Source organism: Globicephala melas, chromosome 20 (genome assembly GCF_963455315.2).
Source record: "Globicephala melas chromosome 20, mGloMel1.2, whole genome shotgun sequence".
Lineage (NCBI taxonomy): Eukaryota > Metazoa > Chordata > Mammalia > Artiodactyla > Delphinidae > Globicephala > Globicephala melas.
Genome location: NC_083333.1, coordinates 40,335,883 through 40,357,431, shown reverse-complemented (window position 1 = coordinate 40,357,431; position 21,549 = coordinate 40,335,883). Strand labels below are relative to the sequence as shown.

At 39.3% G+C, this 21,549-nt stretch overlaps 1 protein-coding gene and 1 pseudogene across 3 annotated transcripts in view; one reads left to right on the top strand and one right to left on the bottom strand.

Annotated features, from left to right (window-relative positions):
• The window catches only part of LOC115843775 (signal transducer and activator of transcription 5B), a 72,537-nt gene that overhangs the window by 29,681 nt on the left and 21,307 nt on the right, over nucleotides 1–21,549 (bottom strand). The gene's annotated exons all lie outside the window — the stretch shown is intronic.
• LOC115843776 (3-hydroxyisobutyrate dehydrogenase, mitochondrial pseudogene) lies at nucleotides 547–1,699 on the top strand (annotated as a pseudogene).

Genomic DNA, 21,549 nt, shown 5'->3' with positions numbered 1-21,549 from the left:
CCTGTCAAGGAGGAAATGCAGAGGACAGGACAACACAAGGTTCCCAAAGCATACCTGCCACCTGCAAGAATGAATTCTAGCTTGCGGTGGGAGTAGGAAGTTTCAAATGTGTACAGGGATTTGGTCTGCTGGATTCATGTACATAATTTAGAGCATTTTATAATTCCTATTCTCCATCCCATCACCACTGCCAAAGACGCTAAAATGGGGTTCAAGTTCTGGAGATAATGGCAAACGCTCCTAAACAGAGCTTTACAAAATATTTAACCTCTTAAACCTCTCTGGGTCTCAGTTTCTTTATTTGTAAAATGGGAATAATAATTCTTATGTGTCTCAGGGGGTTGCTATAAGAATGAGTTAACATGGGTAAATGCTTAAAATGGTGCCTGGCTCATAGTAAATGCTCAATCTTATTCTGACTTCTTCAAAAATATATAGTTTTGGCGCATGCGGCCCCACGCTGCAGCCGACCCCGCCCACCGCACCACACACCCCAGCAGTCAGTGGGTGAGCTGGGAGCCGTGGAGGTCACCGTGGGGAGGCGGGGCGGGGGCAGCATGGCAGCCTCCTTACGGCTCCGTGGAGCCGCCTCCGGCCTCCGGTACTGGAGCCACCGGCAGCAACCGGCAGTGGTCAGCCTTGCAGCGCTGTGTTCTAGGTCAATGGCTTCTAAGACTCCAGTTGGATTCACTGGAGTAGGCAACATGGGGAATCCAATGGCAAAAAATCTCATGAAACATGGCTATCCACTCATTATTTATGATGTGTTCCCTGATGCATGCAAGGAGTTTCTAGATGCAGGTGAACAGGTAGTGTCTTCCCCAGCAGATGTAGCTGAAAAAGCTGACAGAATTATTACAATGTTGCCCACCAGCATCAATGCAATAGAAGCTTATTCTGGAGCAAATGGAATTCTAAAAAAAAGTGAAGAAAGGCTCACTATTAATAGGTTCCAGTACTACTGATCCTATGGTTTCGAAAGAATTGGCCAAAGAAGCTGAGAAAATGGGAGCCGTTCTCACGGATGCCCCTGTTTCTGGTGGTGTGGGAGCTGCTCGGTCTGGGAACCTCACGTTTATGGTGGGAGGAGTCGAAGAAGAATTTGCTGCTGCCCCAGAGCTTCTGGGGTGCATGGGCTCCAATGTGGTGCCTTGTGGAGCCGTCGGGACCGGGCAGGCTGCGAAGATCTGCAACAACTTGCCGTTAGCTCTGAGTATGACCAGAACTGCTGAAGCTATGAATCTGGGAATCAGGTTACGGCTTGACCCAAAACTCCTGGCTAAAATCCTAAATATGAGCTCAGGACGATGCTGGTCAAGTGACACCTATAATCCTGTACCTGGGGTGATGGATGGAGTTCCCTCAGCTAGTAACTATCAGGGTGGATTTGGAACAACACTCATGGCTAAGGATCTGGGATTAGCACAAGACTCTGCTACCAGCACGAAGAGCCCAATCCTTCTGGGCAGTCAGGCCCATCAGATCTACAGGATGATGTGTGCGAAGGGCTACTCCAAAAAAGACTTCTCATCCGTGTTCCAGTTTCTACGAGAGGAGGAGACGTTCTGAGTTTGCCCTTTGGCTGTGGACACTGTTGGGAACCAAACTCTATCTTGGAGCCTCTTATAGCTCACTCCACAAGTAAATGGGCTCAATCAAAGGTCACCTGTCTGCTTTTGTTTGTCTAGTTCACAATAAACCCTGGGATTTTTCACCTTTTTTTTTTTTTGTTACGTGGGTCTCTCACTGTTGTGGCCTCTTCCGTTGTGGAGCACAGGCCCCGGACGCGCAGGCTCAGCGGCCATGGCTCACGGCCCCAGCCGCTCCACGGCATGTGGGATCTTCCCGGACCAGGGCACGAACCCGCGTCCCCTGCATCGGCAGGCAGACTCTCAACCACTGCGCCACCAGGGCAGCCCTTTTCGCCCATTTTTAACTGCTTATTCTTTTTATCTATTTAGCAAGCACATATTATCTGATTTTCTTTTTTTTCCTGCAAGCCACTGATGGTCTCTGCTAGCTAGCTGACTGACCTTTTTCAGAAGTTTGATTCCTGACCATCATTAGCTAAAGCATTGCCTATTTCAATCAGGATACTATTTACTCCACTTTACAAATAAAACCAAATTTTTTTTCCACAGGATAAAACCTCTCCTGGAGGAAAGAAAAGAAATCGGTGTGAGGAAAGGAGTTAGAGAAAGGGGAAGTACAGTGAATGACTCCCTGTGTCCCTCAGAAAGTTTGTCCTGTTAACCCAGTGGTGGTATTCTTGCATTCTGAGGTTACCGGTTTATTTTCCAGAACTTGATAAAGCAAGAGAACTCCTTGCTGCCTGCTGTGTAATTTGGACTCTGTTACATTACCTTGGTGTGCCCCTCTTGTAACAACTCCCAATACTCAACAAACTTATTTTTTATATTTTTGCTTCCTTGTACATTCTTACTACATATTTTTTGACTTCAAAAGAATGACATCTTTAGAACTGTTTCAGAGCCTACGATGATATGTGCTTTAGATAATTATTATATTATCCTAAATATAACCATATTATTTTGAATTCAAATAAATTTCTATGCTGATAAAAAATATATATATATTTTTTTATTTAAAAAATTTTTTTGCCCACACAGTGCAGCTTGTGGGATCTTAGTTCCCCAACCAGGGACTGAACGCCGGGCCCTCAGCAGTTAGAGGGCAGAGTTCTAACCACCGGACCACCAGGGAATTCCCTAACTTACAACCTGAAACTTACAAAGGTGGCTTCCTTCTCCCCACCTCCAATTTTAACTCACTTCAATTAAGTACCTTCCCAAAGTCAATGTTCCACAAAGAGCTCTTGCTATCTTTCTCCTTAACCAATATCCTGCACATAAACTTTACCTTCCCGTTATAAGCTGGTATTCCCATTTCTTAATCAATTTCACTGGCACCAGGACTCCCACAGGTGAGACCTGATGGAGGCTGGTGGAAAGGCACTGGGAAGACTGTTCCCTCACCTCTGAACGAGGGAATTAAGAATTGTGAAGGGTGGTGTAAGGAGAGCAAGGCTGCCATAAGTATTCTAAACTCCACAAAGAAAACATCCATTCTGATGTGCTCTTCTGGCAGCCAGGAGCTAAGCCTTTTCCTATTCTTTCCAAGGACGCACCTGACTCCAACTAATTAAAGTATGAATTATTAGCAACAAATATTTTGATTCATCTAATAAATTCCAGAAATAAGAATGAAAACTGATTTAAAATAACATTTATTAGTGTTAGTAGCCACCATCCAGATTTATCATTTAATATCATTTACTGAACACTTGCTATATTATTTTATAACAATGAGTACTTTTATGAGTCTACCATTTAACCCTCACAAAAACCCTATGAGGTAGCTATTATTATTCCCACTTTACAGATGAGGAAATTGAGGCTCAGCAAATTAAACAGGATTGTAAAATGGTGTAACAGTTTTGGAAAACCATCTGAAGGTTCTTCAAAAGGTTAAACGTGGAGTTACTATATGACCCAACAGTTCTACGCCTAGGTATATGCTTAAGAGAACTGAAAATATATGTCCACAAAAACCTGTACACAAATGTTCACAGCAGTATTATTCATAATAGCCAAAAGGTAGAAACAACCCAAATGACCATCAACGCATGAATGGATAATATGGACATGAGTGGAAAAATAAAATAGATTAAATGGAATATTATTTTGCCATAAAAAAGGCATGAAGTACTGATACATGCTACAATATGGGTAAACCTTGAAAACATGATGCTAAGTGAAAGAAGCCAGATATAAAAGGCCACATATTGTAAATTCCATTTATAGGAAATGCCCAGAATAGGCATAGGCAAACCCACAGAAACAAAGCAGACAGGTGGCTGCCAAGGGCTAGGGGATGGGCAGTGACTTTTAATGGGTATGGGTTTCTTTGGGGGGTAAAATATTTGTGCCAGGTCCCACACTGCTGAGGGGTACCATCTGGGCTGGATCCGGGCACCCTGGCCCCAGTCTGTACTCTACACTGCACCATGCTGCCTTTGTCTTGAGGACTTGTGGTGGTGGTTTGTCATATTATGTTTTGTACTTTTCTGCATGTTTGTTATATTTCATAACTTAAAGAAAGAAAATGAATACGAAATTAGAATCAGAAACCTAATATTGCGGGGCTCTGATTTGGGCAAAGGCTTGGGCTAGTTGGCAGATGAAAGAGAAGATGTGCAAACAATGCTTCTGATCTGAAAAGAAATCTGATCTGGCAAGGAACCAGGATTCAAAACTGTTCATCATATCAGCACCATTTAACGACTAAAGGACTTTGGATGGAATAAAAGCAGCAAGTTCTCTGGTTGTGTTTTCTGCTTTACTGTCAATACATCTCTTCAGTGGTGGTGATTACCCAGCAGTAGGAACTTGGAGGGACAGAAACATATTAAATAGTAGCAATAAAGGATTCAGATTCTGCTCATATTAAAATTGGCCTAACATCAAGTAAGGTTAGAGTAAAACTATCCCGTCTAGAAGTAGGTCAACACTGGAGCCATCTGCTCTCTAAAAACAAACTTCTAAACACTACGTTATAAGCCATCAGGAAGGCAATTCTCTAATAAAAGCAGATTATTAAACAGATGGGAAGCGAACAGAAAGAATAAAAGTATTTGGCTCACAAAGAAACAAGCAAGGAAAAATCTGCCAGGCGACATAGAGATGGTAATATTCTGGGAAGACAATCAGTCATAAATCTTTACATCACAGCAAAATCATTACATATTACTTCGGGAAAAAGGAAGGGAGAGGGAGAGGGAGAGGGAGGCGGGGAGGGGGAAGGGCTCCCTCATGACACACTGGCCCGCAGCTTGAATGCGTATGCATTACCATTATCTCTGTGTTGAAATCTATTAAGCAACTTGAACGACCCACTTGGGAAGAAGCTACATCAATAACATTTTTCAGAGAAGGAAAAACATTTACTGTAGCCCACAAACAATGGCCATCTGCATTACAGAAAAGTAAGAAATGATCTGAGGCTGCCATGTAGCCCCATGTCAGCCTCAGAATTTCGAATGAAGGGTTTTTATTTTCTACCTTTTGAAATTTTTTTATTTTTTAGGCCGTGCCTCGCGGCATGCAGCATCTTAATTCCTTGACCAGGGGTCGAATCCGAGTTCCCTGCAGTGGACACGTGGAGTCTTAACCACTGGACCGCCAGGGAAGTCCCTCTAATGAAGGTTTATATCTGTACCCATTTATACTGTTAAGACCAACTCATCTTAGCCTGTGTCTCTCAAAAAGATCGAATCCCACAGTTCAGGAAATAGAAATTCCTCAGCTATTACAATATACTGAGTTTCTGTACCATTTAGATGAAAGATAATCCCTTCCCTTCTGTTCTGAAGTTTTGTTTAAAAGGCAATTTATTAATAAATCTACACACGTTCCTCTTATTTTCCTCATTAGAGTTCACAGCCTCCCTCTTATCACTGAGAATTATAGTATTAAATTTCCACTTAGCAAAATTTGCTTTGAAGAGCACCTAGCACTAGGTCAACTCCTAGGGACAACAGTTAGACAGTATTAAACACAATAATGAGAAACTAGAAATAACCTAAATGTCCAAAATAAGAGACTGGTTAAACTATAACATATTAATCTGATGGAATACTGTGCAATAATTAAATGAAATATAAAGGCTATGTTGAAATATAAGGCCATAGATATTTTCCAAAAGTATAAATAAAGGAATATTAAATGAAAAGTGTACACAGTATGTATGCTAGAGGACACATACCAGAGACAGGTCAGAGAGAACTATAAACAGCTGTTACATTTAGATGGAGGAGTTTTGGTATAATTTTTTGTAAAGCTTTTTGATTTATTAAATTTTGTTTAAAATGTAAAACCTGAAATATAAATTTAATAATCATGGGCAATTGGCACTGCTCACTATTCCACAGGAATAAAGCATAAAGGGACATGCAAAAGACATAGGAAGAAATATTTCCCATCATGACAGCATCCAGCTTATGGCACAAATGAGGTAGTCTTGATTTAAGTAGCGCATGAGATATTTATACATTTCTTAAAAAAGAAATTCAATTCGGGACTTCCCTGGTGGTCCAGTGGGCAAGACTCTGCGCTCCCAGTGCAGAGGGCCCGGGTTTGATCCCTGGTCGGGGAACTAGATCCCACATGCATGCCACAACTAAAGATCCCACATGCCGCAACTGAACACCCGGCAACAAAGATCCTGCGCGCTGCAACTAAGACCCGGTGCAGCCAAAATAAATAAACAAACAAATAAAAGAAACTAAAATGTTTAAAAAAAAAGAAAGAAATGCAATTCTATCACCTTCAAGTACATAAGAACAATGTGTTTTCAAGTAGTGGTTCAAGACTATTAATAGCTAAGCTTAATTTGTAATTTTGACATCTATTTATATTTTATTTAAATCCTTTACAATGTCTTGCACTCAATAACTGTTCATATTATTTTTTTGTTTAATAAACCCTTGTTTTAGAAGTAATATAAAAGTAAGTGGCACAAAAATATATTTTGAAGTATTTTTTTTAAGTCCAGAAGAAACAAAAAGGTGTTTATGTGGAGTACATAAAAAAGGATTAACAAAATTTTGGTAATTTTTGAACTTGAGTGATGAATCTATGGCAATTCATTATACACTATTCTTATTTTGTGAGTGTTTGAAAATGTTCATACCAAAAAGTTCAGAATACCAAAAATTAAAAAAGGGTAAACTAGAACTTAGACTAGGTTGAAGATTAGTGATCTCAGAGGGAGTAGAGTTTGAATCTAGGAGGTTTTCTTGTGATTTCTGAAAAAAACATGGAAAATAGAAAAGACAAAAAAGAATATTTGAGAAAGTCATATTTCCAGGCAAGAAATAATACATACTTATTAGATTCATGTCTGGTTCTTTTTCATCTTTGACATGACTAAGCAACGGTCCCTGCAAATTTGTTCCGATAGTAAATAGAATGAAATACACAGAAAACCACTCCCAGCAGTGCAAGGATTCCTTTTAATTTTTATTTTATTTATTTACTTATTTATTTTTTTTAAGAATTCCTTTTTAAAAACTGTATTTCCCTTACCCCTAATGACACACCTGGACACAACTGGCCTGGATGAAGGCCCTTGATAGTTCAAGGGTAACAATTCAAGACCTCTAGAAGGATACGGTTACAAAATCAGCTCCCAGAAAGCCTTAGCCATCCGTTCTTAACTTTGCTCCTACTCAAAGGCCAACAGAACTGGGGGGAAATCTTCCTGTTTTGTTGATATCAACTTATTTTGTGCCAGAACCTATACCTAAAGCCAAAGCAAGGTTTGTACTCTCAGGAAGGTTGAACGAATCAGGCCAGGTTCCAAGAACAGAAAAGAAGCACTACAGGGCCACCTTGCTAAGGGAAGATGTTAGATAACTCTCCCAAGGTTACTCTCTACACATTTTATGTACATCAACGCTAACGCTCACTCAACAATCTTTACTATTAACAGTAAATCTAGGAGAGAGACCAATAATACATTGGAAAAGCATGTCCATAAACTGAACTCAAACTGAATGCAGAAGAATACGGTATTTTGCCCCTTTTTCAGGTAGCTGTGTTCTCTGCATTCACCAATAATCATAATCAACTTCACTTTTGCTTACAGACACTTACTTGAATATAAGTCCTTTTGAAAAACAAAAGAAACCTAAATATGTTTTGGTTAAAATAACGGAAGACTAAGATCTTTTCTTTTAAGAGAGAAATGGCTCATCAGCTAGTTCCTTTGCCTGCTCACTGGAGGATATTCCAATTTGGAAGCCCAACTGTAGCTTTCTGAAGAAAATGCCAATGTGTGCGGTATAATACTCACTCTATCTAAGTAAAACAACTCCTGCAGAAAAGGTGGGTCCAACAATGGGTAGCAGGTGTGGTAAGAAGTTAATTCTAATTCTGAGATGAAATGACATTTAAATAAGAGCTCATGTCTTGGAAAATAAAAATGGCCTCTCAGGAAAAAAAGGTGATCTAGTAAAAGAAATAATACTGATATTAGGACATTCAACATTAAGATTAATTAAAATTGCACACAAAGTAATTGTCCATAGCATTAACACTGGGACTTGGCAAGAAAATACAATTCGTTTTGCTAAAACAAACTACTTTTTCTGGAAACAGATACTCTCTCACTATCTATCTACTGGGATATCTACACACAACTTAGCTCCGTGAACTTGAGTCCATGTTCCTACAACACACTGCACTGAAAGACTCCCACCTCTTAACTAACAGCTTATGCCCCAAGACACCAGCCAGGATAACGACAGAACCCTTCTGTGTAGACGTTCTTTCACAGGCTGCACTGTTACAGGAAGAAGCAAAGAGCAGCGATTTCCTTCCAAAAGGTCAGCTGCCACAGACAGACCAAACAGAAAGCAGTTAATTCTTGCCAACTTCCCCTCCTGCTTCTGTAGCTAGAACGCAATAGCATTCGGTTTCCAGTAAAGCTCCAAAGAAAAACAAAGCAAATGTGAGACCCAGAACCTGTGTAATGTGGTGTCTCACTTGACTAAATTAAAGACAATAAGATCACGTGGAGCTACACTCTTTAAACAGCAGTGGAACTCTTAAGAACTACCGGATTTAATGTGGACTTAAACAGGAGGAAAAGTACAGGATTGGAACCATCCTAGCCTTTATACTACTGCTCCAGAAGTCTCCACCTAAAAATAAAGTGGCATTTTGGCTATAATAAATACGGCAACATATAAGGTCCCTAGCTGACTGATATAAAAATAAATCTTTAGTTTTCTTCTTCTCAAACTAAAGTCAAATCACCTGTCGGACATGCGAAGGCACTGGCCAGGTTCAAGGCTGACAATCAGGAAAAGCACATATACCAGGGATGTATATTTTCTTAGATTAGACATGGTTTAAAGACTCTACAACTTATAACAAAAAGGGCAAGAAGACAGAAAATATGATTTTAAATCTTCTTTAGGTAGTAACCCTGAATAGTTGTGGAACAATATTGAAGACCCCTAACCCCCAAAGAAACAACACTGCATTCTCACGTAGACGTCTTTAAATTAAGTGAGCATCTATGCATTTAATCTTCCCAGAGACAACAAAATTAGATCTTTTGAGTTTAAAAGTGGAGAGGGAAGGAAAAACAAAAACTTTTTGTTTCCTCAACCAGATCGGTTCCTGGCTTAGCTATCTACATGCAACTTACAAGAAAATGTGCCGGCTCCTTCAGAAGGGCTCCTACAAGCATGTCATAGGGCTCTATGTGGTTTCTAACTCGTTAGTTTCAGGTTGTGGTGGCAACAGAGACACAAAGCTTTTTGTGAGACAAAGTCTTGTAAAGATTCTAGGCTTTGATGATGGAGGGTATGTAACCCCACTCTGAGAATACCTCCTTTGAAATGAAGACAGTTTGGGTTTCAAGGAAAAACTTAGTAGTTTGTTATATATGCTAAATTAACTACTGCTACCCACACCAGAAACTGTTTCATGTTGGAAATAAAACAAACTATTAAATTTCTAAGCCTTTCCTACACAAATGTTAAATGACAGCAAAGGAATTAGCATGGGAAAGGAGAAAAAGGGAGTACTAGCAGCAGTAGTAATAGTAACAATAGTCACAGTAGTAACAATAAACATTCAAGGAACTCTTACTACGTCATGGACTGTTGCCTGCATGTTATATGTACCCTCATTTAATCCCCATGACAACTCTATGAGGCAGTAGGATTATTATCCCCATTCTATATAAGAGGAAGCAGGCTTAAGAGTTAGAAAACTTGCCCAAAGTCCTGTGGCAAGTAAGTGAAGGAGCTGGGATTAGCACCAGGCTGCCCATTTCCAGCACTCATACTCTCAACCCCCGTGCTTTATTTATTAAAAACCTCACCCAACCAAATGAGTTTTTCCTGACCATGATACCTGTGGTTGTAAGACTGCTTTATAATAAAAGCTACAAAGTAAATGAACAAAGTGCAACTCACTGATACCAAAAATTATTTGACAATCCAAAAATGTTTTAAATGGGACATCCTTCCCTAAAGGTCAGAGCACATCAAGATGACAAACCTTCAATCACAACCAAAGGAAGCCATATTAGGGGTTTGGTGATTCACCTTCACTCTTCTCAATCAATCAGAAATCAGCTAAAAGCTTTAGATTATAAAAGGGAGTGGGAGGAGAAAAACGAGAATCATTCTGGGGGTCGGTGATTTTCCAGTGAGGCCCAAACCTAGATCCTGACCACTTGTGTTCTGAATTAACACAGTGACACTTCCTATGAGAAGGGAGTGGTTAGTTTGTTATATTTGTTCCCAAATTCCTTATTGGGTTTCCATTAGATACATTATTATCTATCACCAGTATTTATCAGAGATCATTCTAAACTCAGGTTTTCTGCTGGCAGAAAACATTTCTCATTAAAGGGACAATATCACTAATACAAATGTGAAAACAACTTGTGAACTATTCTAGTGGGTAAGATAGGATAGTAAAAGATACTGAAGTCAGTTATCTTGATAACTGTTCACATGATACCAATAACTAACATCAAGTTACCTGATGCTGATGTGATTATAAAGCTAGAGAGATGTAAATGATAACTTCCTGTGATAACTAACACTAATATGACAAATGTAGAAATAACTACGTTACTGTGCACAGTGCCCATTAAATATTGGTTGACTGTTAGGAGATCATTTGGGTTTACCAAGCCATGCCCCTGAGAGGTACTCTGATGGGGAAGACGACGTCTGAATTTAAGTGTTGTCCAATATGTCTTGGGGAAATCTGGGGCAGGGACACCTGGCAATTCCGTGCTCCTATGAAATGTGCCTCATACAATCTTTAAAACATTTAGCTAAAAAAACCACCTCAACACAATACCTGTATCCTATGTCTTTCATCATCTTGATCATCCAGTTTTTAAAAAGATGGAATTCTTTACCTCTCTAGAATTAGAGTTTATCCTCCATTCTGGGTGTAAGAACCAAAGCATTTCTGATTTAGCTGCTGCTCAACTACTAGACTAGAACTTATGCCAGGGAAGGAACCATGTCTCATTCATTTTGATTTCCTTGGCATAGGTACATGGTAGCTAGTCAATAACTGTGTGTTAAATTAAATATAATTTTGGTAGACCTCCATGTTGCAAAAAGAACCTAAATTGGGGGAATGAATGGTAGGTCAGTTATTTCCTTCAAGACGTTATTTTTAACACTGCGGAGATCATTAACTTGAATCCTTATTACAGGAATAATGGTGCTGAATCACACTTTATAGAAACTGTGACGGAGGTTTTGACTCATCATTGGTGCTAATCAAGGTAAATACAAATTGCAAGCTGTACCGCTCCGTAAACATCGTGACAAGTTTGTAAAACAGAGCTGACAACCTCCTTGCAGCAATTTCTTTTTTTTTTTTTTATCATGTTTATGAGGTATGTTTCCTACTTTTTGGCATTACAGCAGACAACAGTGTCACCAAACTTTCTGAAACCGTGCACCTCAGATTGGGACCTGAACCCACACAGCCGAGACTTGAACCTGGCCAAAACCCACAGTCTTCCAACTGAGATCACACACCTGGTTTCAGGGCTTAATGAAGCTCAGGTTCTTTTTTTTTTTTTTTTGCAGTAAGCAGGCCTCTCACTGTTGTGGCCTCTCCCGTTGCGGAGCACACGCTCCGGATGTGCAGGCCCAGTGGCCATGGCTCACGGGCTCAGCCGCTCTGCGGCAGGTGGGATCTTCCCGGACCGGGGCACGAACCCGTGTCCTCTGCATCAGCAGGCGGGCTCTCAACTGCTGCACCACCAGGGAAGCCCGAAGCTCAGGTTCTTGATGTCTCATTGTAGAAAGAATTCAGTGAGAGACAAAGTGATAGGTAAGAAATGGATTTATTTAGAGAGAAACATACTCCACAGACAGAGTATGGGCCACCTCAGAAGGTGAGAAAGGGCCTTGCAGCAATTTCAAAGAGGAGAATTACATGACATGTGATGATGCTGATATGAGCTGAAATTCCAAAGAAAGCATCTTTATGCAAACTAAACTGTTTCTTTCCCTTAATTATGTCTCAAGAAAGAAGTTGAGTATAAACCGGAAGCACAACGTCTACCAACAATTCACTCCTTCGGTTACCATGCATACTACCAAATACAATCCAGAGTGATTTACTATTGTGCCAAAACAAGACGATGAGTTTCTACATCCAGAATGTTGATTAACGTTAGAAGGATGACTCAGGACTAACTGCATCGGTCTGACAGACACTGAACCTATGTTTTATCTCCTGAGAGTTCTTCAACTACAGGACCAAATGCCAACTCAGGAAGATATTTCAGCAAATATAACCACCTCTGACTACAGACTATTTTTTAATTCAAGATGTATTTCCATGTAGCAAAGTAAATTTAGCAAATGAAAATATAGCCTTGAATTGCTATGGATGGCCCCTACCCCTGCCAAAAATGACAAGCTGCTCACTCGAAAGCTGTCACTAATTAGCAGCTGCTGCTGTAAAGAAAATCAAAGTAAGTGCCAATAAAAGCATATGGAACTGAAAGAGGACCCTATGGCAAGGAATGGGAAATGCAAGAATCTATTCGCGACTGGTAAGCTTTATAAATACCGGTGATCTAAATCTAGGAGAAGTGGGGCAAGGCAGTAATGGCAATCTACGTCCATTCATATTTAAGCAGGAAGGACTGGAAGATTCTCCTAATGTTCTGAAATTCAGAAATCCCAGGGTCCTGAGGTTACTTGAATTCCATCACAACCATTTCCACCTCTCCAACAGGAGCCAATCTTGGCTTTGGATAATTTTTCATTGTCAGTACTTCTGTCTCAAAAGACAACCCTCAGAATGGGAGAAAATATTTGCAAACGAAGCAACTGACAAAAGATTAATCTCCAAAATATACAAGCAGTTCATGCAGCTCAATATCAAAAAAACACACAACCCAATCCAAAAATGGGCAGAAGAACTAAATAGACATTTCTCCAAAGAAGATATACAGACTGCCAACAAACACATGAAAGGATGCTCAACAACACTAATCATTAGAGAAATGCAAATCAAAACTACAATGAGGTATCACCTCACACCAGTCAGAATGGCATCACCAAAAAAATCTGCAAACAATAAATGCTAGAGAGGGTGTGGAGAAAAGGGAACCCTCTTGCACTGTTGGTGGGAATGTAAATTGATACAGCCACTATGGAGAACAGTATGGAGGTTCCTTAAAAAACTAAAAATAGAACTACCATATGACCCAGCAATCCCACTACTGGGCATATACCCTGAGAAAACCATAATTCAGAAAGAGTCATGTACCACAATGTTCATTGCAGCACTATTTACAATAGCCAGGACATGGAAGCAACCTAAGTGTCCATCAACAGATGAATGGATAAAGAAGATGTGGCACATATATACAATGGAATATTACTCAGCCATAAAAAGAAATGAAATTGCGTTATTTGTAGTGAGGTGGATGGACCTAGAGTCTGTCATACAGAATGAAGTAAGTCAGAAAGAGAAAGACAAATACCGTATGCTAACACATGTATATGGAATCTAAAAAAAAAAAAAAAGGTTCTGATGAACCTAGGGGCAGGACAGGAATAAAGACACAGACATAGAGAATGGACTTGAGGACACGGGGAGGGGGAAAGGTAAGCTGGGATGAAGTGAGAGAGTAGCACTGACATATGTACACTACCAAATGTAAAATAGATAGCTAGTGGGAAGCAGCCACATAGCACAGGGAGATCAGCTCGGTGCTTTGCGACCACCTAAAAGGGTGGGAGGGATAAGGAGGGTGGGAGGGAGACACAAGAGGGAGGGGATATGGGGATATACGTGTGCATATAGCTGATTCACTTTGTTATACAGCAGAAACTAACACAACATTGTAAAGCAATTATACTCCAATAAAGATGTTAAAAAAAAATTTACAAAAAAACCCCCCCAAACTTCTGTCTCTGGCATACTAACACCTGCATTTGTAGACATCAAAAAAACTGAATTTAAAAAGTACCTTTCGTGGGGCTTCCCTGGTGGCGCAGTGGTTGAGAGTCTGCCTGCCCATGCAGGGGACACGGGTTCGTGCCCCAGTCTGGGAAGATCCCACATGCCGCGGAGCGGCCGCGCCCGTGAGCCATGGCCGCTGAGCCTGCGCGTCCGGAGCCTGTGCTCCGCAACGGGAGAGGCCACAACAGTGAGAGGCCCGCGTATGGCAAAAAAAAAAAAAAGTACCTTTCATGTTCTCATGGCTTTGGCTCAAAGTCTTGTGATTCTGAATCTAATTGTTGACCTTCCATTTTACAGGTTGAGAAATGGAATCAGGGAAGGCAGAAATGATCTGCCCAGTGCAAATCAGCAGGGGATACAGTGGGAGAACCAACCCTATGTTCAATAGTCCTAAAATAGTGAACCAACCCTATGTTCAATAGACCTAAAATAGTCCATGGATTACGATTCTGCTTGAAATTTCAATTGCACAGGTTACTTTTTAAAGCATCCTTCAAGATGCTCCCTCTCTCTTCCTCTTTGCTTCTTTACCAATTAGATCTCCCAGCATATTTCTTTTTCCTCAACAAGTTAGTTTCCAATCTTTAAAAAAAAATATTTAGTTCTCATACTCTCTTTTTCCCCATCCCTCCAAGTAGACTGATAGGGAGCTACAATTATTTTAATTATATTTGGACCCTAGGTTCAGGTTGTCTCTGTAGCAACTACTCAGGAAAATGAGAATGAAAAAGAAAGAAAAAAGAAAGGAAGAAAGAGATGGAAGGAGGGATGACAGACTAGAAGGGAAGGAAAGGGATGGAGAGAGGGAGGGAGGAAGATATAATGAGAATAGAAAAAGAGAGAAAAGAAATGAGTAGGAGCATGTAATTTCCTAATGAAGCTGCAATCAAAACCTTTCATGTAGCTATTGTCCTTGTGTAGTTTGTCTTCATGCCTGTATAAACAATTACAACAACGTGCCAGTAATTTTCCAGTTCATAATCAGGCTATAAGAAGGAGAACAATTTGCTTTATGAAACATGGAGAAAGACTAATCTCTGATATTATTGTCAGTGCAGGTTTATCAGCAAGACTTGGAGGAGATAAGCCTACAGACATACAGATTAGGAATCACATTTTCAAAGCTTTAATAACCCCCTAGTGGCATGCAACAAGCTGCTGAATTAACTTGTCTTTGGACACTTACTGTGTATGCATCACTTGCTAGATCTAGGTACAAAAGGAAAAACTTAAAAAAATGGGGGAAAGAAAAATTGCCAAGTCTCCAAGCAAAGGGGTCGTATTAAAAAAAAAAAAAAAAGGGCTTCCCTGGTGGCGCAGCAGTTGAGTGTCCGTCTGCCGCAGAGCAGCCAGCTGGGCCTGTGCGCCACAGCTACTGAGCCTCTGCTCCGGAGACGTGAGCCACAACTCCTGAAGCCTGGGCGCCTAGAGTTGCAACAGGAGAGGCCACTGCAATGAGAGACCTGCGACCGCAACGAGGAGTGGTCCCCACTCGCCACAACTAGAGAAAGCCCGAGCGCAGCAACAAAGACCCAACGCAGCCAAAGAGAAATAAATAAAATAAATAATAATAAAATTTTTTAAAAAAGAATAAGCCAGAAACAAAGGGCCAAATATTATATGATTCCACTTATATGAAGTACCTAGAGTAGTCACACTTACATAGAGAGAAAGTAGAATGGTGGTAACCAGAGTCTGGGTGAGAGTGGGGATGGGGGGTTACTGTTTAACAGGTACCATTTCAATGTGGGATGACATTAAGTAATGTCACCGAACTGTACACTTTAAAATGGTTAAAATGGTAACACAAACACAATTTTTTTAAATGGGGAAAAAAGGCCAGTTCCTGCCTAGTAAACTCAAATTTCTTCCATCCTTAACTCCAAAATCCAAATGAAATAAAGAGAATTGGTTTTCCCCTCTCTTTTCTTTCTTCCACAGTAAAAGATAGACTTTCAGCCCTACTGAGGGTTGAAGTGGTCTCTGGAGACACCCTCTATGTTGAGATTAAAGGGGAACAGATGGAATTAAGGTACCTTCAACATCAACCAATCTTTATTATCAGAGATGAGGATCTTCCTGCCATAAACAAAAGTAAGTGCATCGACCCACTCATAGAAACTATACGTATTTATTTAACAAATACTTGTTGAGGACCTGTTATATGCCTGGTTCTGTTCTAGCTCCTGAGGATATAGCAGTGAACAAAACAGATGTGCCTTTTATGGAACTTAGATCCTAGTACCTGATATGAAATACTTTAAAGTTTAAGTAAATACAGACTATGCTATACTTTCTATTTTTGCTTTTAATTTTTTTTTCCCTGTTAGGGGAGAAGGACACCATACCTGACTAACATAGAATCTTACAAGTAAACAGCAAAGTCTGTGCATTCAAACCAATATTTGGAAAAAAGTTTTAAAAGCATCTCAACAAAATCAGACTAACAAGGGTGATGACTGGCTTTGTGAAAGGCTTGGCAATGTGAAAGCAATTTCTGATAAAGCCAGGACATCTGTTCATTCCTGATGGACGTCGATCATCTTCATGGAGCTATATAGTACGTGCAAAACAATGCGGGTCTAATCAAGGATTCCACCGTTAAGGTCATTTCAGTGCGGTATTAGCCCAGCTTTTTCCCAGGAGACATAGTTTTATAGAGAGGATAACTTTCATGCTTGTCACAATCAAATCAAATCATTTATCTCTCAGAGACGATTTGCAGATTCAATTTCCACAAGGTACTAAAAATATAGAGCACAGAGTTTAAAATTTATAATAGGACTCAGGTTTCTCCCCACCAATGCATAGCAGCACAAGGTGGCAGATGGCTTGCAAATGTTTAGTTTCTTCTTTTTCCCATGGAATAAAATATATGTCAAATTCTACTAAAATAAATACATCAGTGAAAACCTAGGTATAACAAAAATATTTTGAAATACTTGACTGTTTCTCAACTCAACACAACAATCTTTTGTTTAATGTAATGAATATAATGAATTTTAAGACAAAAGAGTCAGATTTCCCCTTGGAGCACAACGGTTTTTATATACGCTCTTAAATTTTCACCTTTAAGGAAATATTTTAAATATTCTAAAATAGGCTGTCATATTATATTTGAGAAAAAAGGAACTTTTCCTTTATGGAAATAATTCTCAATTTTATTGAGGAGTAATTTACAATCAGCAAACTATACCAGGATGTGTTAAGTTACAATTAACCTACTTTGGACACCATATTAAAATAAAGGGGCGGGGCTTCCCTGGTGGCGCAGTGGTTGAGAGTCCGCCTTCCGATGCAGGGGACACAGGTTCGTGCCCTGGTCCGGGAAGATCCCACATGCCGCAGAGCGGCTGGGCCCGTGAGCCATGGCCGCTGAGCCTGCGCGTCCGGAGCCTGTGCTCCGCAACGGGAGAGGCCACAACAGTGAGAGGCCCACATACCACAAATAAATAAATAAATAAATAAATTAAATTAAATAAAGGGGCTCCTAAAGGCTACCTGGGAGTAAAAGCTACTAAGTGCTTTATTTAACATTAAAAACCCAACTGCATTTAGCTTAGAGTCTGCCAATATTCAAAGCAGCACAGAAGTTCTATCCATTTCTTCAAAGGTTCCTTCTAGAACCAGGGATCTAAAAAGACATTTAAGATAAAATAAGTAGTTTATGGTGGTCCAATGATTAAGACTCCGCACTCCCAATGCAGGGGGCCCAGGTTCGATCCCTGGTCAGGGAACTAGATCCCCCATGCCGCAACTAAAGATCCCACATGCCACAACTAAAGGAGCCTGCATGCTGCAACTAAAAATATCACGCATGCAGCAACGAAGATCTTGTATGCTGCAACTGAGACCCGGCACAGCCAAATAAATAAATTTTAAAAAAAAAGATAAACTAAGTAGGAAGGCCTGACGATCAGAGGGTTGAGTTGGCCTTCTGAAGCTGTTGGTTCAGTCTTCCACATAAAGGTGGAGTTACCATCGCCCCACGATGATAACTAAATATTACTCCCCTCCGTAAAGTATCTCCTAAGGTTAAACTAACATTAGGGGGGAAATCTCTTTTGAAAGGAAAAATTTCATCTGTAACTAGATCTCAAATTTCAAGCATCAACTTTATGTACAACATGAAAATGAATAGTAGCTAAGACCAAAAGACGAATATGATTCTTTTACAGGCAAACTCAGTTTCAAAAACAACATACACCACCCCCCAAAAAAAACCCAAAGTAACAAAAAACTCTGCCTAAAAGCGGTTTTGATAGTTCAGGTATACCTAAAACACTATGGGTTGTTTTAGTTCCAGAGGAGTAAGCAAGGTCGTATAGGTGACAAGAGACAATTTAGGCTGATGCATCAAAGTTCAACACTCAGACGCCTGCACCTTCTGTAATAAGGCAACTGCCAACCTCTTCCCCACACCTTCTTCCTGGTCACCTTACAAATGGAATCATAACCCAAAATGCATTTGCATATTTGTTGTTTGGGACACAAAACACTGTCCCACAGAAACAAAGTTATAAAGAGATGAAAAATTCCTACATAAGCCCCCAAACCCCAGTTGATCTACAATCCTACAAAACCTAATGACCCTTTATAATTTTGTTTCTGAAGGAAAAGAAGTTAGAATGTCTAGTCAGGGATACCATTAGTAACAAAGTAATCCCTCTACTCCTGCCCATCCCAGCTCCTACAAAGCACTAACAGCTCTTCTACTCCCAACGAAAGAAAGGGCCTCCAAGGATGTGGATAATGCTTCAACCGGCCTCAGTGTAGCAGTTTCCAAAAAAAAAGAGGAGTCTGTGTACATCTGTGTGCATTTTGGGAGTGGGGTCTGGTGGGAAGCTTTAGGGGTATCATCTTCTTTCACGTAAGAAAAGCTTCTGATCCCTTGTAGAGCAGTTCCCAGAGGGCAAGAGATCCTACCTGAATTTGAGCTATATGTAAACTAGATGTTAAAAGTACGAGACAGCCTGTATTTTATTTTACTTCTTTAGAAGCCCTGTAACTGCACTGTCCAATAGGATAGCTATAAGCCACATGTGCTATTACTGGGCACTTGAAATGTGGCTAGTGTGACTGAGAAACTAAATTTTTATTTCATTTTAATCAACTTAAATGTAAACTTAAAATTGATGCTCAATTTGGTTACTGGAAAACTTTCAAGTACGTTTGGAACAACCTGGGTATGTGAATCTACTTTATCAACTAAAAGTTTTATGAAAACTGAACACTTCATGTATTTCTGGTAAAAATTTTGCATCTAAATTGGGATATGCTGTGTACGTAAAACACACACCAGATTCTGAAGACTCAGCAGCAAAAAAGGAATGTAAAATGTTTCCGAAGTTTATATATTGATTACATGTTGAAATGGTAATACTTTGCATATACTGGGTTAAAGAAAATATATTATTCAAATTGATTTCACCTGTTTCTTTTTACCTTTTTTAAAGGTTACTTCTAGAAAATTACATTTATATTTATACTGGACAAGCTGCTTGTCTATAACATAAATATTTCACATGTTCCTATATAACTCTTACAGTATTCTAGTTCATATGTGTCTTATCTGTAACAATTGTAACTTTCCTTCTATGCTTTGCTTAGAAGAAAAAATATTGAAAGCAATTCTAAGCTTTTAAATTAAAAAACTTAAAATATATAGTTTTACTACACTTACTGAAACGTCAGAATGAAATTACACTATTTGAGTTGAAAGCGTACAGCTTATTGTTTTTAAAAATTACTATTCTGTCACATAATCTCTATAGAAAGGTATGTTTAAGAAGATTAAATCTAGTGATTCTTTAATGTAACTACCCATGATTATCCACCATCTGTTCAAAGAATGTGAAATTCATTTTGAGTCATATTAAGATCCTATCCCAGTGCGTATTTCAAAGGAAGTCCATGTGAATTCTGACCTCTCTGATTTATTCTCTGAAAAAATTTTAGTGATCCAAATAAACAATGTGGTGTATTCAGAGCCATACTGATCTATGGAAAAGGACAGACAAGAAGCAGATCTGAACATATATGAGGACTTGGTATACATTAAGATCGATTTTCCTATCAATGGGGAAAAGAGGGAGCTGGTGGAAAGTGGTGGATTTTTTCTGGATAACTGGCGAGCCACTTGAAATTGATTTAGGTTGAAACTGTTAATACCTGTGAAACATTTAGCTCAGTGCTGGCACACAGTGAGTGAGTGATCAATAAATAATATTGTTATTTTCAGGAAAACTAATAAAGCTACATTCCCACCTCACTTCTTACACAGTAACAGATTCTAGATGGATTGAGAGACAATGAAAAAAAAATAGAACCATAAAATATTCTAAAAGAAAATACAAATGAAAATTTTATAATCTTTGGTCGGTATGATTTTTGTAAGTATGTCTTAATAGCCAGATCAGAGAAAAAAAGATTATTAAATTAGATTACATAAGAATTTAACATTTTTGTACTGCAAAAAAATAGTATACTAAGTTGCAAGTCAAAAAAAAAAACGGAGAAAATTACTTGTAATATGTAAGACAGAAAGATCTCTGAGGAAAACTCAAGCATATGTAATTAAAAAAACAGGCCAATTATATAAAGAGGCAAATCACAAAGAGGAAACAAAATGGCCAGCGAACTTGTGAAGCACTGCTAGAAATCAAAGAAACACAAACAAATATGAGAGACTAGCAGAGAGAGAAAGGTTGTCAACACTTAGTAATGGCAGATGTGGGAAAATGACCATTCCCTTCATGCACTAGTTATTGGTGGGCATGCAGACTGGGATAGGCTTTTTGGAGGGCAGTTTGGCACTATCTATGCAAATGACTCAGCAACTCCACTTCTACAACTTAATATTAAGGAGATGGTCTGGTAAATGGGAAAAAAACCCACTCAGCCTAAGGATCTGTACTACCGTGTTATTTACAGAAGTGAAAAACTGGAAACAACTATCAATTATTAATGGATTAACTAAATTACAGTAGGGTTATACAATGGAATACACACCTTAAGAATGTTGAAGTAAATTGGTATTTATTAGTTCCCTGGGGAAACAAGCCCCTTCTGAGTCCCCAGATAACAAAATAAGAGGTTCGTTTTAACAGTACATTTGGATTATTTGTTATTTCTTCTCCATACTCCCTCATCTCCATTATCTGTGTTAACAGAGAGATGGTTGTTTACAGTAGAGGTTTGTAACCTGAGTCCACGAACCTCTTGAAATGTATGCAGATTTTTATGTGTATGCATATCTTACTGGGAAGAGAGTCAATGGTTTCATTAGTGCCTCAAAAGGTCTCTTAGTCCACAAATGGTTAAGAACCACTGGTGTATATAATTTAATGGGTCAAGTTGTTGTCTAACTGCCTTAAAAAATGTATTAGCTCACTAGCTAATTAGCTCTCTGCGCATTAGCAGTAAATATTTACTTAGCATTTACTAAGTCTTACCTTGATTGGTAGCCCAATTACCGTAAAATTTTGGA